Below are 16830 nucleotides of genomic sequence, written 5' to 3' on the forward strand. Positions count from 1 at the left end.
TTGAATCACACAGCAGCTTTCTTCATAAAAATCCTCCAATCACCCATATAAAGGTAAAGGGACCCCTGACCATTAGGTCCAGTCATGACCGGCTCTGGGGTTGCGGCGCTCATCTCGCATTATTGGCCGAGGGAGCCGGCGTACAGCTTCTGGGTCATGTGGCCAGCATGACTAAGCCGCTTCTGGTGAACCAGAGCAGCGCACGGAAACGCCGTTTACCTTCCCACCAGAGCGGTACCTATTTATCTACTTGCACGTTGACGTGCTTTCGTACTGCTAGGTTGGCAGGAGCTGGGACTGAGCAACGGGAGCTCACCCCGTCGCGGGGATTCAAACCGCCAACCTTCTGATCGGCAATCCTAGGCTCTGTGGTTTAACCCACAGCACCACCCGCGTCCCTTGTATATCACCTATATACTAACCACAAAAGTCCATTAAAAAAACCAAAGGATTCGTCGTGTTTTAATTCCGTTTCTAAACTTCATTTGTTACTTCCATGATATGTCAAACACAGGGATGGCAAAGCCTCAGTGAAGTTTGGCTTTATTTGATATTCATAACATTTGTGTTGTATTCTTTCTGTATCAGGTTGGTTTTTGTTGTAGCATCTAATGTATTGTCTAATCCCAGAGTGGCTGGCGCAACCCAGTCAGATGGGTAGGATACAAATATAAAGATGATGATGTACTTTAATTTTTGAGCTAATGGTTCTGAGCACCGGTGGGGGCTTTTTGGTACTTCTTTTCTCTCTTTTTTATCTATTTTATATTAATTCATGGGTTTTTTAATGACTTAAAATCACAAACTGCCACATTCTGCATTAATATTCTCCCCGGACATAAGAACAGATTAATTCCTTTATTCTTAGCAAGAATATTATTGGCACAAAAATGGAAGCAAGAAGAATTACCAACGAAAGAAGAACGGCAAATGAAATTAACGAACTATGCAGAATCAGATAAATTAACAGGAAGGATTCCAAACCTGCGGGACCAGAGATTCTTAGAAGACTGGACTAAATATCTGAACTATCTGAGAAGCAATTGTAATAAACAGATTACGCTAGTAGGACTGCAAGAAGTTCTGTATGCAGGACTATGTGACATATTGCAAGGAAGACTATGAAGAGAATTATTAGTTAATGATAATTAAAAGTTACAGAGAAATTAAGAAATGCAGAACAAGTGATAAAGAACGGAAAATCTTCAGAGGTTGTTGACAGAAGTCTAAAAGATTGTATAAGATAAGAAGTTATGTTAAAGGACTGTTGGAAATGATATGTTCAAAAAACCTAATAAAAATGTATATTAAAAAAAAGTCCTTTATTCTTTGCAGCTGTTTTCTCCACCTTATATTCCACCAAAGCAAGAGTCTTAAGTGGTTCAGGAGAGGCAGGCGGCATTTTGTAAGAATCAGAAATCGCACCCGAACACTCTTCAGTGGAACAGTTTTATCTTGATCTGATCTCTGATTCTTCTGCAGCATGCAAGGCCACAAGAAGAGACTCTGAGACCACACTGCATCACAGCAGAGGGGAGGGGACTCTTGGGCTGCCAATTTTCACGCGTGTGGGAAAGAGAGAGAGCAAATGGTGTGCAACGTCCATAATCCTGAGCGCTATACCAGAAAAGTCGGGGGGGCGACACGTTGCTGGTTTTGCACAGTTTGAGCATGAAAAAGAAGTGTGAGGTTGATAGCATGCAATGGCAAGAGCACGAGAATTTCCACTCTGGGCAAGACCGACGACCCATCAAGTCCTGTAAAGTTGCCACTGCGAATGCTGTTACTTGTTACAGCCAACCTAGCACCCTCCAGATGTTTTAGACTACAGGTCCCTGGGGCTGATGGGAGTTGTAGTCAAAAACATCTGGAGGGCACCAGCTAGGCAAAGGCTGCCTAGAGGTGCCAGGGCTGGAACCAGAGATCTTCTGAAAGCAAATCAAATGCTCTGCTACCAGGGATAATAATAATAATAATAATAATAATAATAATAATAATAATAATAAAAAATAATTTTATTTATACCCTGCCCTTCCCAGTTAAAAAACTGGGCTCAGGGCGGCTAACAACAAATTTAAAACACTTTAAAACACTTACCATAATTTTTGCTCTATAAGACTCACTTTTTCCCTCCTAAAAAGTATGGGAAATGTGTGTGCGTCTTATGGAGCGAATGCAGGCTGCGCAGCTATCCCAGAAGCCAGAACAGCAAGAGGGATTGCTGCTTTCACTGCGCAGCGATCCCTCTTGCTGTTCTTGCTTCTGAGATTCAGAATATATTTTTGTCTTGTTTTCTTCCTCCAAAAACTAGGTCCGTCTTGTGGTCTGGTGCGTCTTATAGAGCGAAAAATACGGTAGATTTATGACAGGATGACTCCCATCCCTACTTGAAGATGCTGTGAACTGAACCCGGAATCTTCATAGGCTCTGCCACTAGGGATGGACGAATCTGTCCATTTCCGTTCCCTCAGTTTGTCTTCATTCAATCATACTTTCAGTTATCCACATTTCTGCAGCATTTTTATTTTTATTTTACTTTAATCCTCGTGAAAATCCACCAGCGTTTTAGCACTTATTTCCTCCTGGCCAATATTTTTGCAATTAATTTCCCTGAAATGGAATGAATTTTGCATTTTTATTTGTTTCGTGGTCTTTTATCCTTATAGCAACCCTGTGAAGCAGACTGTAGTGAAATCCGAGCAAAGCAACAAACGGAACGGCATGAGCACATTCGAGACTAACAAATTTATTATGGTGTAAGCTTTAGGGGGCTAAAGTCCATCAAATAAATCATTCTTCACAATCCACGAAAGCTTATGGAATACATTTGCTACATAGCCTCTGAAGCGTCACTTGACTACTGTTTCATTCCTGTTATAACTCCTGGATAGTTGGCAGCCCCATTGATTGAAAGGAAACCAGCATAATTTTCTAAACACCACACAAGCAGCCAATGACAGAGAGGAGGATCCTTAAATTAAGCACAACAGTGACAAATGATGGAGGCTGGGGCCCCCGTAAAGCAAATCCGCCATGACAATGAATTCTCAAAACCACATCTTTTTTCCCCTGGCTTCCTTCCTCTAGAGTCTAGAATAATGTTTAAAAAAGGCACTGCTTTTCCTTCCTCTTCAGTGTCTCAGGCAGGGTATAATCAATAACTTTAAAAGAAACAAGGACATAGTCTTGTGAGGTTCAGTTTACAGAAGGAAGGAAGCCCTGAAAATTAAAAACTAGAGGCCAAGTGGCTCCCTTTACAAGTGAGTGTGTGTGTGTGTGTGTGTCAAATTCACCAGGAAAACCACAATGGAGTAAAATGGAAATGGTCTGCACTGAATTCAGTGTCAAAATGCCTCCTTGCCATGTCCTTATAATCCCAGTGGGGTACTTTGTAAATCCATTTGTGTGTGTTGTGGGGAGAAATCATTTTTCTCATATGCAGCACTTTGTAAATCCAGGTTTGGTTCTTGCTTGTGGTTGTTAAGATCCATGGCCCCTTCCTCAGGTTAATCCAGGTATCCAGACAAACCACCATCTTGGTCCTTCAGAGCAGTAGAGTTTTTCATTTTTATTATTGTTACTGGAGTGGTTTCTTTGAGTACAGTTTTCTGCCCCAACTGAAGCCTCCGACTCAGGGCATTCTGGGATAACATCTGGTGAATCAAAGTAGGCATTATCCAATCATCCTGATGTGAACTGAAGGAAGATCAACTGTCTGGGGATAAGTCACTAAGGCAGATGAAGTTCTGAAAGTATGAATTGTGTGGGACACAGGATTCTTCCAGGTGGAGCTTTATTATGGTCCAATTCTTTTCCTTCCACCGCCATGGTTCCCCCGAGGCATTCTGGGATTTACAGTTTGCTGATGACTCTGGTCGTTCTCTGTTAAAGGTCCTTAGCCACCCTCACAGGACAGAAGTTCCCGGGATGATATTTAAATTGTTTTGAATCTGCCACACAGACACGCTCATAAATTAGTTTAAGAGGGAGTTGACAAGACGCATCAATAACTTCCCCACTGAACAACACACTCATTCGCAGACGGCACCAAACTGGGAGGGGTAGCTAATTCCTTAGAAGACAGAATCCGAATTCCAAATGACCTTAACAGATTGGAGAACTGGGCCCAAGCTAACAAAACGAAGTTTAACAGGGACAAATGTAAGGCTCTGCACTTAGGCAGGAAGAACCCGATGCACAAATATAGGATGGGGGACACCTGGCTTACTAGTGGTACATGTGAAAAGGATCTAGGAGTCTTGGTGAACAACAAGCTCAACAGGTGTCAACAGTGTGATGCAGCAGCAAAAAAAGGCTAATGCTATTCTAGGCTGCATCAAGAGAAGTATAGTGTCCAGATCAAGGGAAGTAATAGGTAAAGGTAAAGGGACCCCTGACCATTAGGTCCAGTTGTGGCTGACTCTGGAGTTGCGGCGCTCATCTCGCTTTATTGGCCGAGGGAGCCGGCGTACAGCTTCCAGGTCATGTGGCCAGCATGACTAAGCCGCTTCTGGCGAACCAGAGCAGCTCACGGAAACGCCGTTTACCTTCCCGCCACAGCGGCACCTATTTATCTACTTGCACTTTGACGTGCTTTCGAACTGCTAGGCTGGCAGGAGCAGGGACTGAGCAACGGGAGCTCACCCCGTTGCGGGGATTCGAACCACCGACCTTCTGATTGGCAAGTCCTAGGCTCTGTGGTTTAACCCACAGAGCCACCCGTGTCCCTAGGGAAGTAATAGTCCCACTCTATTCTGCCTTGGTCAGACCATACCTGAAATACTGTGTCCAATTCTGGGCACCACAATTTAAGAAGGATGTTAAGCTGGAACGTGTGTAGAGGAGGGCAACCAAAATGATCAAGGGTCTGGAAACTGAGCCTTATGAGGAATGCTTGAAGGAAAAGAGGAGACTGAGAGGAGATCTGACAGCCATCTTCAAATATCTTAAGGGCTGTCCCATGGAGGAGGGTGCATGCTTATTGCCTCCTGCTCTGGAGGGTAGGGCTCGAGCCAATGGCTTCAAAATGCAGGAAAGGGGATTCCGACTAAACATTCGGAAAAACTTTCTGGCAGCAAGAGCTGTTCAGCACCTCCCTCAGGAGGTGGTGGACTCTCCTTCCTTGGAGGTTCCTAAACAGAGTTTGGAGGGCCATCTGTCCTGGAGGCTTTAGCTGAGGTTGGATGCATTCCAGGGGGTTGGACTAGATGCCCCTTAGGATCCCTTTCAACTCTATGGTTCTGCAATTTAGTTTGCCCCAGTGTTATCTCCGGTCCATCAGCTTTTGCAGGCTTTTTAGGTCCATGAATAACCATAGTTTAGAGGTTCCAGGCCTTAAGGAAGTCAGAGTATCCTCCACCGGGGCCAGGGCCTTTTCAGTGATGGCTCCGACCTGGTGGAATGCTCTGTCCCATGAGACCAGGGCCCTGCAGGATTTAGCCTCCTTCTGTTGGGCCTGTAAGACAGAGCTATTCCGCCTGGCCTTTAATTTGAATTCAGCCTGATCTTTTATTTCCCTTCCCTTCCTTCCCCCTCCCCTTTTATGAAGATCACCCGCTCTGAGACCCCACAGCTAATTCTCCCCTGGCCTCCTCGCTGGCCCAAGTAGGACCAATTCAGCCAGCTAGCCCTGGGGATTTTCTAATTGATTTCTAATTGTTTTAAATTTGTTGTTAGCCGCCCTGAGCCCGGTTTTTTAACTGGGAAGGGCGGGGTATAAATAAAAAATTATTATTATTATTATTATTATTATTATTATTACATAACCCTGCAAGATCGGTGAACAAGAGGAGTTTATCTGACCCGCCACCCACAGGGCAACAACATCTCTAACATCTTGTACAACCTCAAAAACACTCTATGCTGTCTCTTTAGTCAGCCATAGCTGCATCTGCTTTCGGGCTCAGCCAAAATGAAGCTTTGTGACAGCCAGGAGACGCTGACACCTGCCGGTAAAATGTTAGAACTGCTGCCATATCTGTGCCACCATCTTTCAAAGGGAGAGGGGTAGAATTGCTCATGAAAGGTGGAGAATAGCACCCTCTATTGCCTCTGAATGAAGTTTTTCCATCTTCTTTTTTTACTCACCCTTTCCCCCTCCTACTCCCTCTTCCCTCAGAAGTCTCTCTCCTTGGTGTCCAACTGTCTATTTTTTTTTAAATATTTTTTATTAAGAAGTTTTTATAACCACAAAAACATGACTTAACATTACAATAAACACAACAAATACATAAACAAACAAAAACAAAAACACAACAAAGAACAAGTACAATTTCATATCTTATTTTCTTATGCCTTTCTTCCCCGACTTCCTCATGCCTCCCTTTTCTGTATTCCAGATTCTATTCAATTATTCAGCAAATCTTCCCTTATTTTAATTTAATTTTAATTTAATCTTCCTTATTCTCCTTGTCTTAACCATTACTAATAATAACCGTTTACTTTCTAGTCCAACATCATTCTAACTTTCATTAATTTTATAATATTTCTTTAAATAGTCCTTGAATTTTTTCCATTCTTCTTCCGCTGCTTCTCTTCCCTGGTTTCGGATTCTGCTCGTCATTTCTGCCAAACCCATGTAGTCAATCACCTTCATCTGCCATTCTTCCAGAGTGGGTAGTTCTTGTGTCTTCCAGTACTTTGCAATAAGTATTCTAGCTGCTGTTGTAGCATACATAAAAAAGGTTATATCCGTCTTTAACACCCCTTGGCCGACAATACCCAAGAGAAAGGCCTCTGGTTTCTTAGAGAAGGTATATTTAAATACCTTTTTCAGTTTATTATAGATCATTTCCCAGAATGCCTTAATCTTCGGGCACGTCCACCAAAGGTGAAAGAATGTGCCTTCCTTTTCTTTACATTTCCAACATTTATTATCAGGCAAATGGTAAATCTTTGCAAGCTTGACTGGGGTTATGTACCACCTATAGATCATTTTCATAATATTTTCTCTTAAGGCATTACATGCCGTAAATTTCATCCCGGTGGTCCATAACTTTTCCCAATCAGCAAACAAGATGTTATGACCAATGTCCTGAGCCCATTTAATCATACTTGATTTGACCGTTTCATCTTGTGTATTCCATTTCAGCAGCAAATTGTACATTTTTGACAAATTCTTAGTACTGGATTCTAACAATTCAGTCTCCAATTTTGATTTTTCCACCTGGAAGCCAATTTTACTGTCCATTTTAAACACTTCATTTATTTGATGATAATGCAACCAATCCCTCACCTTCCCTTTTAACTTCTCAAAACTCTGCAATCTCAGTCTGTCCCCTTCCTTTTCCAAAATTTCCCAATATCTTGGCCATTTAGAGGTGTCCAACTGTCTAAAGAAGCAATTTTTTGCTCAAGTAATTTTGATGTATGGAAGTGAGAGCCAGACCATAAAGAAGGCTGATCGCCAAAGAATTGATGCTTTTGAATTATGGTGCTGGAGGGAGACTCTTGAGAGTCCTATGGACTGCAAGAAGATCAAACCTCTCCATTCTGAGTGCTCACTGGAAGGACAGATCCTGAAGCTGAGACTCCAATACTTTGGCCACCTCATGAGAAGAGAAGACTCCCTGGAAAAGACCCTGATATTGGGAAAGATGGAGGGCACAAGGAGAAGGGGACTAGAGGACGAGATGGCTGGACAGTGTTCTGGAAGCTACCAGCATGAGTTTGACCAAACTGCGGGAGGCAGTGGAAGACAGGAGTGCCTGGCGTGCTCTGGTCCATGGGGTCACAAAGAGTCGGACACGACTAAACATCTAAACAACAACAACAATTTTGATGCCTGAGGTGGGGCAGACAACGCCACTGCCTATCCAAGCCGAGGTCCATCAAGTACCCGAGTCCGAAATAATTTTGATACCCGAGGAAAAATATTTCACAAGCACATCTTTCTCTTTCTGTGGCAGCAGGGGGGGAAAGGATGGGGTGGGGCAAAATAATGAGACATTAAATAGCTAACATTCTGCTGCCTTTTTATGACACAAAGAATCAGCTGCCTGAGGGGGCCACTTCACTTTGTCCAATGGTAGGGCTAGACCTGCATTAAAATATTTTAAATATAGGGGGGAAGAATATACCACTATATGACTGAAATAGTTATGGGAAGGTGCATGTTTTTGGAACAAAGGCAAATACAGTCCTACCCATAGCTGTCAACTTACAGATTTGAAAATAAGGGATCAGCAGCCAAAATAAGGGATTTTCTGGGCACAGGTATGTTCAACCTCTGAGCCCCTCCGAGCCAAAGGCAGAAAGCCCAGCCAGTAGCCGAACGAAGCCTCAAGCGGTGGTTCCCACAGCGCAGCAACCCGGCAAAGGGGATGCAGCAAGGAAAACCACCGTCACCTCTCCGCTGGGAAGCGCTGAGCAAAGGCGAGTCCCCGGGCAACGCGGCCGATTTGATTGGCACAAGGCATGCAAGCTCCACCCCCAGTTGTTCTTAGACTCCTTATTGGGTGAGCAACACAGCCAAGCAACACAGTTGGAGCCTCCCTCCTCCCTCGCCGGCAGGGAGGGAGGGAGAGGAGCTGCTTCCTTTGAAACCCGGGAAATTTAAGGGACATCATCAATAAGGGACAGCAGTGGGAAACAGCGCTGGGATAAGGGAGTTTCCCGCCAAATAAGGGGCGGTTGACAGCTATGGTCCTACCTTGGATCTTAAACGCCTTGGCTCCTGCACAAATTGGCTCCCGAACGCTGCAAACCCGGAAGTGAGTGTTCCGATTTCTGAACAATTTTCAGAAGCCAAACGCCCGGCGTGGCTTCCAATTGGCTGCAGGACGCTCCTGCAGCCAGTCAGAAGTCGCGCTTTGGTTTCTGAACTTTTTGGAAGTCGAACGGACTTCTGGAACGGATTCTATTTGACTTCCGAGGTACAACTGTATAGAATCCAGGAGAACATAATATGAATTGAAATACCAATCCAGAATGTCAAAGGAGTAGCAAGCAAAATAAAACCTTTAATCAGCATTTGTATATAGGTATCTGTATAAGGCAGGAAGTGAATGATTTTATATTATTGGGTCTTGAATTCTATACATCTCAATTGGTTGTTTTTGCTGATACAGAAAAATATGCATTATCATTATCATTACCAAAACTGTGGTTGAATATGACTTGTTATTCTTAGCCAATAATTTACAGCACTGAAGCAAAATCTGGAAAAACAGAATTTAAACATCACATTTTTAAACAGTTCTTTCCAAGGTAAACCTTTCTTGAAGTTGTGCTAAACATTTCTACATCCTTCCCATTTGTTTTTGCTTTAAGTCCGCCAAGTGGGGGGAAATTTCAGTTTTTCCATCCTTATTCCTCTCCTGGCTTTCAAGCTGCCACAAATCAAAATCCTGCCAGCAGGAATGTACATAGAGCAGGGATTCCCAAACTGTGGCACATGAGTTTCATCCAGGTGGTCTACAGCAGTGTTCTCCAACCTTGGGCCTCCAGCTGTTTTTGGACTACAATTCCCATCATCCTTGACAACTGGTCTTGCTAGCGAGGGATGATGGGAGTTGTAGTCCAAAAGCAGCTGGAGACCCAAGTTTGGGGAACACTGGTCTACAGCATGCCCATGTTAAATATTCATATTGATTTTTAATTGGGGGTTTTATTGTTTCTTTTATTTCTTTCATTTTCCTGCATTACGTCTTGAATCCTATGGGATGCAAATCTAGCCCAACACATTACAATTGCTACCAACAGACAGACAAATCATTAGGTGACCCACCAAAAGAATTAGCCATTTTCAAGCAGTCAGTGGAGGGGCCAGGAAGTTGAGGAATTACAGTAGGTTCGAGGATGACGGCACTTACTCCAAGACTATACAGTGGTACCTCGGGTTGCGAACTTAATTCAATTCGTTCCGGAGGTCCGTTCTTAACCCGAAACCGTTCTTAACCTGAGGCGCACTTTCACTAATGGGGCCTCCTGCTGCCGCCAAGCCGCCACCACACAATTTCTGTTCTCATCCTGAGGCAAAGTTCTTAACCCGAGGTACTACTTCTGGGTTAGCAGCGTTTGTAACCCGAAGCGTTTGTAACCCAAGGTACCACTGTACACATATCTTTTAAATTCTCCCCCCCCTCTTTTTTTTCTTTTTTTCTTTTTCTCTTTTCTCTGTAACTTTCAAAAATGCAATAAAAATATTTTTTAAAAAAAGACTATACACGTATGGAAGCATATGTGACCTTTTCGCTTTGACGCTTGGATTTCCCCGCCTTCTTCACGATGACCTCTGAATAATTCAGATCTGCCGTTGACTCTGCCTTCTTGTCCTACGGAAAGAGGTCAAGGAATCAGTGTCATTGTTTGTGAGCTTCCCCAGATGTTTCCTGAACACTGGTACAGCCACAACATCAACCATTAGGCCTCTAGCAAGTTACCGCTCCTTCAGATCAACCTTACTACAATCACTGCAATTACAGTCAAACCTTGGTTGTCGAACGTAATCCGTTCCAGGAGACTGTTTGACTTCTGAAACGTTCGACAACCAAGGATCAAAGGGTGGTTGGCAAAGTCAGTGGAGAAAAAAGAAGAAAAAACTCCCCGGAAGCCGTTCAGCTTCTGAAAATTGTTCGAAAACCAAAGCAGCTATTTCTGGGTTTTTGGCGTTCGGCAGCCAAAATGTTCCAAAGGGAGGCATTTGGCAGCTGAGGTTTCACTGTATTGTTTTTTCCAGGGATGCGGGGAGTAATTAATGCACCCGTCCAGGGGTGGCAGAGAAATTTGGTTCTCATTTCATTGCCAACATACCTAATTCTCACTTCCTAAAACAATATGCAAAACCAAAAGATAGCTGTTCTTCTAAATTCGGTTTCTCTGAATTTTGCAGTGCAGGTCTCCAGCCCAAAGATAGCCTGGATAGGTCAGTTGGTTAGGTACTGATAACGCCAAGGTTGCAGGCTTGAACCCTGTATGAGGCGGCTGCATATTTGGGTTGGACTAGATGATCCTATGGGGTCCCTTCCAACTCTACGATTCTATGTATTGAACAATGAGCACATCTGGGCGAAGTGTGTCTTAAACCAAGTGCCTTAGGGGAAGTGGCGTACAAAAATGCACTACACTGGGGGAGACCGCTTGCAAAAAAAAATGGATATACAGTGTTAAGGTAAAGGTAAAGGGACCCCTGACCATTAGGTCCAGTCATGACCGACTCTGGGGTTGCGGCGCTCATCTCGCTTTATTGGCCGAGGGAGCCGGCGTACAGCTTCCGGGTCATGTGGCCAGCATGACTAAGTCACTTCTGGCGAACCAGAGCAGTGCACGGAAGCACCGTTTACCTTCCCGCCGGAGCGGTACCTATTTATCTACTTGCACTTTGACGTGCTTTCGAACTGCTAGGTCAGCAGGAGCAGGGACCGAGCAACGGGAGCTCGCCCCGTCGCGGGGATTCAAACCTTCTGATCGGCAAGTCCTAGGCTCTGTGGTTTAACCCACAGCACCACCCACGTCCCTTACAGTGGTATCTCGGGTTAAGTACTTAATTCGTTCCGGAGGTCTGTTCTTAACCCAAAACTGTTCTTAACCTGAGGTACCACTTTAGCTAATGGGGCCTCCCGCTGCCGCCACACCGCTGGCGCACGATTTCTGTTCTCATCCTGAGGTAAAGTTCTTAACCCGAGGTACTATTTCTGGGTTAGCGGAGTCTGTAACCTGAAGTGTCTGTAGCCCGAGGTACCACTGTAGTTGCTCAAGGGAGCCGTAGACTCAAAAAGGTTGAAAACCTCTGGGCTAGAGACTACATCAGGTCTGCCTCACCTCTCCAACCTCCTCCCAGTTTCCAAACTTGCCCGTCTAGTATTATCTATGCTAGCTAACAATGTTTCAAGCAGAAGCCAGTCTGCAGATCATAGCTGTCAACTTTCAGATTTGAAAATAAGGGATCAGCAGCCTCACCTGTCCCGGGGACAGTCTACGGGATATCCAACAATCCGGGATAGCAGCAGGAAGCAGCGGGAAACGGCACTGGAATGAGGGAATTTCCCGCAAAAAAAGGGAAGGTTGACAGCTATGCTGCAGATATCGGGTATCAGACCTGAGACCTTTGCCATGCCATGAAGTATCTGCGACTGAATTGCAGCCCTTCTGCATCGCCTCCCAACCGTATCCAGCTTGGAGCCAGGTTTCTGAGCGCTACACTTGCAAGCCTGACTCTGTTTTTAAGCTCGGGGCTTACCTGACTCAGGCGTTTCGTCCCGGATTCTCTTGCTTGGCGGCGACCTGCAAATTCAGTTTCGTACAATGTAGCGAGCGAGATGCAATCCGAACAAATTTTCCTCTAAATATAACCCATAGGAGGCCTATCCGTGGTTCCCGTCTCTTTGCTACGCTATAGCAGCTTCCACCAAGCTGGTGCCCTCCAGGTGTTTTGGACGTCAACATAATATCATTTCCTTAATAACAATTTATTTAACTAAAACAATAACATTATAGCATATGTATCCATGTTTGTTAACTTGATGCGGTTAAATGGTTTTTTTATTAAAAAAAACCAGAGTTTTAGCACACATGAAAAACTTAAAACAAATCCTTGTTTCCTGATGAATAGTCTTTGGACTACAATGTAACTTAAACAGAAAACTATCTTTAGAAAGATTTTTCCTCCAAAAGCATTTTATTTTAAAAATCCAATTTAAATAAAAAAAAATCTGATTTAAATTTTTTAAAAATCTGATTTAAATTTTTTAAAAATCAATTTTTTAAAAAAATAATTGCTTTTTATCCACCCTGCCTTCAACCCCCAGATCTGTCAAAATGCCCGTCTCTGGTTTAGAGACAAGCTCCAGTCACCAGGCTCACCTTTTCTGTTCCTACAGTAGAGTACTATCAGAGGAGAAACTACAAAAACCGCCAGGGCTGAGCTGAGGCCTACCCAAAGCGCTACGGAATGTGTGCTATTTTCATCAGGTCTCTTAGGATCTCCTAGGAGAGAGAATGAATGGGGTATTACATCATCAAACTTCAGAATCAAGGTAACAAAATGTTATAAGGCACACTCACCCACATATGTACACAGTGCCACAATACAGGAAGACATTGTGAGAAAATTTCAGATTAAATTCAACAGATCCTGCTGGATTGCTGTTGCGGTTTCTATTCTTTCTTTTTAACTTTAGATGTTCCTCTGGGCATTTTTATACACTAGCACAGAGAATATCTTGCCTCATTGCCGCCAACAAGAAAACACAGTCTTGTCGTTTGGCCTTGCATGGGGTTTTTCCCTCTCAGACAGAACAACCAACTATCTCAGGTAGCACATGTTATCACACCCTGAGAATGGCCTTTCCCCTTAGCAGTTAGAATATTTGGGAACATTCAGTGACATCACTGCTGCCCATCCAATCTAGGGGAGAACCTCAAAGCAGCAGCCGGTCCTTAGAAATTACAACTAACCCAGAATGCAGCAGCCAGACTAATGACTGGGAGTGGCCATCGAGACCACATAACACCGGTCTTGAAAAACCTACATTGGCTCCCAGTATGTTTCCGAGCACAATTCAAAGTGTTGATACTGACCTTTAAAGCCCTAAACGGCCTCGGTCCTGTATACCTGAAGGAGCGTCTCCACCCCCATCGTTCAGCCCGGACACTGAGGGCTGCCTTCAGATGTCTTCTAAAAGTCTGGTAGTTGTTTTTCTCTTTGACATCTGGTGAGAGGGCATTCCACAGGGAGGGCGCCACTACCGAGAAGGCCCTCTGCCTGGTTCCCTGTAAACCTCACTTCTCGCAGTGAGGGAACCGCCAGAAGGCCCTCGGAGCTGGACCTCAGTGTCCGGGCAGAATGATGGGGGTGGAGACGCTCCTTCAGGTATACTGGACCGAGGCCGTTTAGGGCTTTAAAGGTCAGCACCAACACTTTGAATTGTGCTCGGAAACATACTGGGAGCCAATGTAGGTCTTTCAAGACCAGTGTTATATGGTCTCGGTGGCCACTCCCAGTCACCAGTCTAGCTGCCACATTCTGGATTAGTTGTAGTTTTCGGATCACCTTCAAAGGTAGCCCCACGTAGAGCGCATTGCAGTAGTCCAAGCGAGAGATAACTAGAGCATGCACCATATTTGGAGATGGCTCTCATATCTCCTCCTAGTCTCCTCTTACACAGGCTAAACATACCCAGCTCCCTCAGCCACTCCTCAAATATATCAATTCTTCACCCCCAACTTACTGTCCACACAGAAAATCCAGAAGTACTACACCCCATCACTTTCTACACAAGCAGCTTCAAGTGAGAGGGAAGGCCTGTCACTGTAGATTACAGTACAGTGGTACCTCAGGTTAAGTACTTAATTTGTTCCGGAGGTCCGTTCTTAACCTGAAACTGTTCTTAACCTAAAGCACCACTTTAGCTAGTGGGGCCTCTTGCTGCTGCCGCGCTGCCGGAGCCCGATTTCTGTTCTTATCCTGAAGCAAAGTTCTTAACCTGAAGCACTATTTCTGGGTTAGCGGAGTCTGTAACCTGAAGCGTATGTAACCCGAGGTACCACTGTAAACTGATAATGAGCTAGATGGACAATCTCAGTAGAAGACAACTTCCTATGATAAAACCAGCAACATCTGAGTCTAGCCCACTGCTTTCCCAATGAACCCATCCCAGTTCCTTCCTTCCTTCTGACCAACTACAGTGGTACCTCAGGTTAAGAACTTAATTCGTTCTGGGGGTCCGTACTTAACCTTAAACTGTTTTTAACCTGAAGCACCACTGTAGCTAATGGGGCCTCCCGCTGCCGCCGTGCGATTTCTGCTCTCATCCTGAAACAAAGTTCTTAACCCGAGGTACTATTTCTGGACTAGCGGAGTCTGTAACCTGAAGCATCTGTAACCTGAGGTACCACTGTACATTCCTTCCACAGAACCCAACCTCTTTACCTTTCACAGCTTTAAGCACGTGAAGCTCAGTCCCGTTCCCCGAAGTCTCCTGGAATCCAGGGATCTTCACCACGCATCGATACACCCCCGAGTCGTAATGTCTCAGATCCCATATCTCTATGTCGGCTCTTTTCTCCAAGAGGAAGGCCTGCTCCGAGGTGGGACTCACCCTTCCCATGAATTCCCGGGTGGTCTTTCTGACCTCCACCCCTGGCTCCTTCACCCACCGGACGCTCCCAACCTTGGGCTCTGAGGTGGAGTTGTAGGAACAGGTCAAGGTGACGGAACCGCCTTCCTTGCCTTCTGCTGAGCTGGGCTGGGAGACCATGAGGAGTTCTTGAGCCTGGGAAGCTAGGAGAGTGGAAATGGGATGGGGGTGAGAGAGAAGGAAAGGCAGGAGTCCCAGTTGTTCATGGTCTTGACCAGTTCTCCCAGCCTAACCTCCCAGCGTAGCTTAACTGTACAGTCTTAATGATCCCTGAATGAGGCACCATTGTTCACACACAACTTATTTCCAACGTGGTCAAGAGGAGGAAATAAAACTCATGTGGCTATAATTCCAGTGGCATTAGACCACAGCAGGAATGAGGGAGAAATTCAATTCAACTCCTCCTCCTCTGTGTTCTGGAGGTGCATCCCCCTCAGTTCTTGGAAACCATATTTGGTGCTCTCAGAGTTAACGCTGCTGCTCATTTGTCCAGCGTGGTCAAACAGAATCCGCACCTGCAGAAGCAGCTATACAGTTGCACTTGTTTGTGTTGGGACACACAATAGTCACAATTCATCGCAATATCAATGACAGTGGTACCTCAGGTTAAGTACTTCATTCGTTCCGGAGGTCCGTACTTAACCTGAAACTGTTCTTAACCTGAAGCACCACTTTAGCTAATGGGGCCTCCTGCTGCCGCCGCGCCGCCGGAGCACGATTTCTGTTCTTATCCCGAAGCAAAGTTCTTAACCTGAAGCACTATTTCTGTGTTAGTGGAATCTGTAACCTGAAGCGTATGTTACCTGAAGCGTATGTAACCCAAGGTACCACTGTAATGTAATGTTTCTCATATTTTGTGTATCATTGAAGTCTGGTGAACCGTTGAAGCCTGTTGGTTGAATCTGACAAAGTATTACCTGTGGAAGTTCGTACCACAATAAATTTATGGATCTTTAAACTGCCACAGGACACAACTTCATAAGCCTTGCTACAAGTGTTTAACGCGGCTAAGCCAAAAAAGTCTGGTTTGGATTTGAAATATGTTATTAGAATCATCTAAGTGATAATCTGAAGGCAGCCCTGTTCAGGGAAGTTTTTAATGTCTGATGTTTTCTTGTATTTTTAATATTTTGTTGGGAGCTGCCTAGAGTGGCTGGGGAAACCCAGCCAGATGGGCTATAAATAAATTATTATTATTATTATTATTATTATTATTAATTGTAGTTGCGTTTTTACAAGAAACTGCCCTCTTCTATATGGCTATTAACAGAACAAAGGCTCTGTCCTCCCTCTCTCTTGGGCACCCTAATACCAGGGGAGCCTTGGAGCAGTCAGCAGAGAGCAGGAAAATGCACACGTCCAAGAAGAAGAAACATGAAATAGTCACTCCTTACCTGCCCAGAGGGTGAAGCAGAAGCAGAAGAACTCCAGAGGCATCGTCGACACGAAGCAGTTAGGAATCGGCTTGAACTGCAACAGGGGCCAGCACAAAACCAAGTGCACATAGCACGCTTCCACCAGTGGCTTCCGGAGAAGGTGAGCGCATGGTGGAAAATGTGGTCTGGTGGCCGGAAAGAGGTGCTGCCCGTCCACAGGAAAACACAGCTCACATTTTCCATTCCGGGAGCCACTGGAGCAGGTGATCAATCCATCCCCCAAACCTTTCCAGCCCCTCCATCGTCCCCCAAAGCTTTCCAGCTCTTTCTGTAGCTTGCAACCATAGCTCACCGCACATGCTCTGTATGTACAATGT

The sequence above is a fragment of the Podarcis raffonei genome, chromosome 2 (genome assembly GCF_027172205.1).
Source record: "Podarcis raffonei isolate rPodRaf1 chromosome 2, rPodRaf1.pri, whole genome shotgun sequence".
NCBI classification, from domain to species: domain Eukaryota; kingdom Metazoa; phylum Chordata; class Lepidosauria; order Squamata; family Lacertidae; genus Podarcis; species Podarcis raffonei.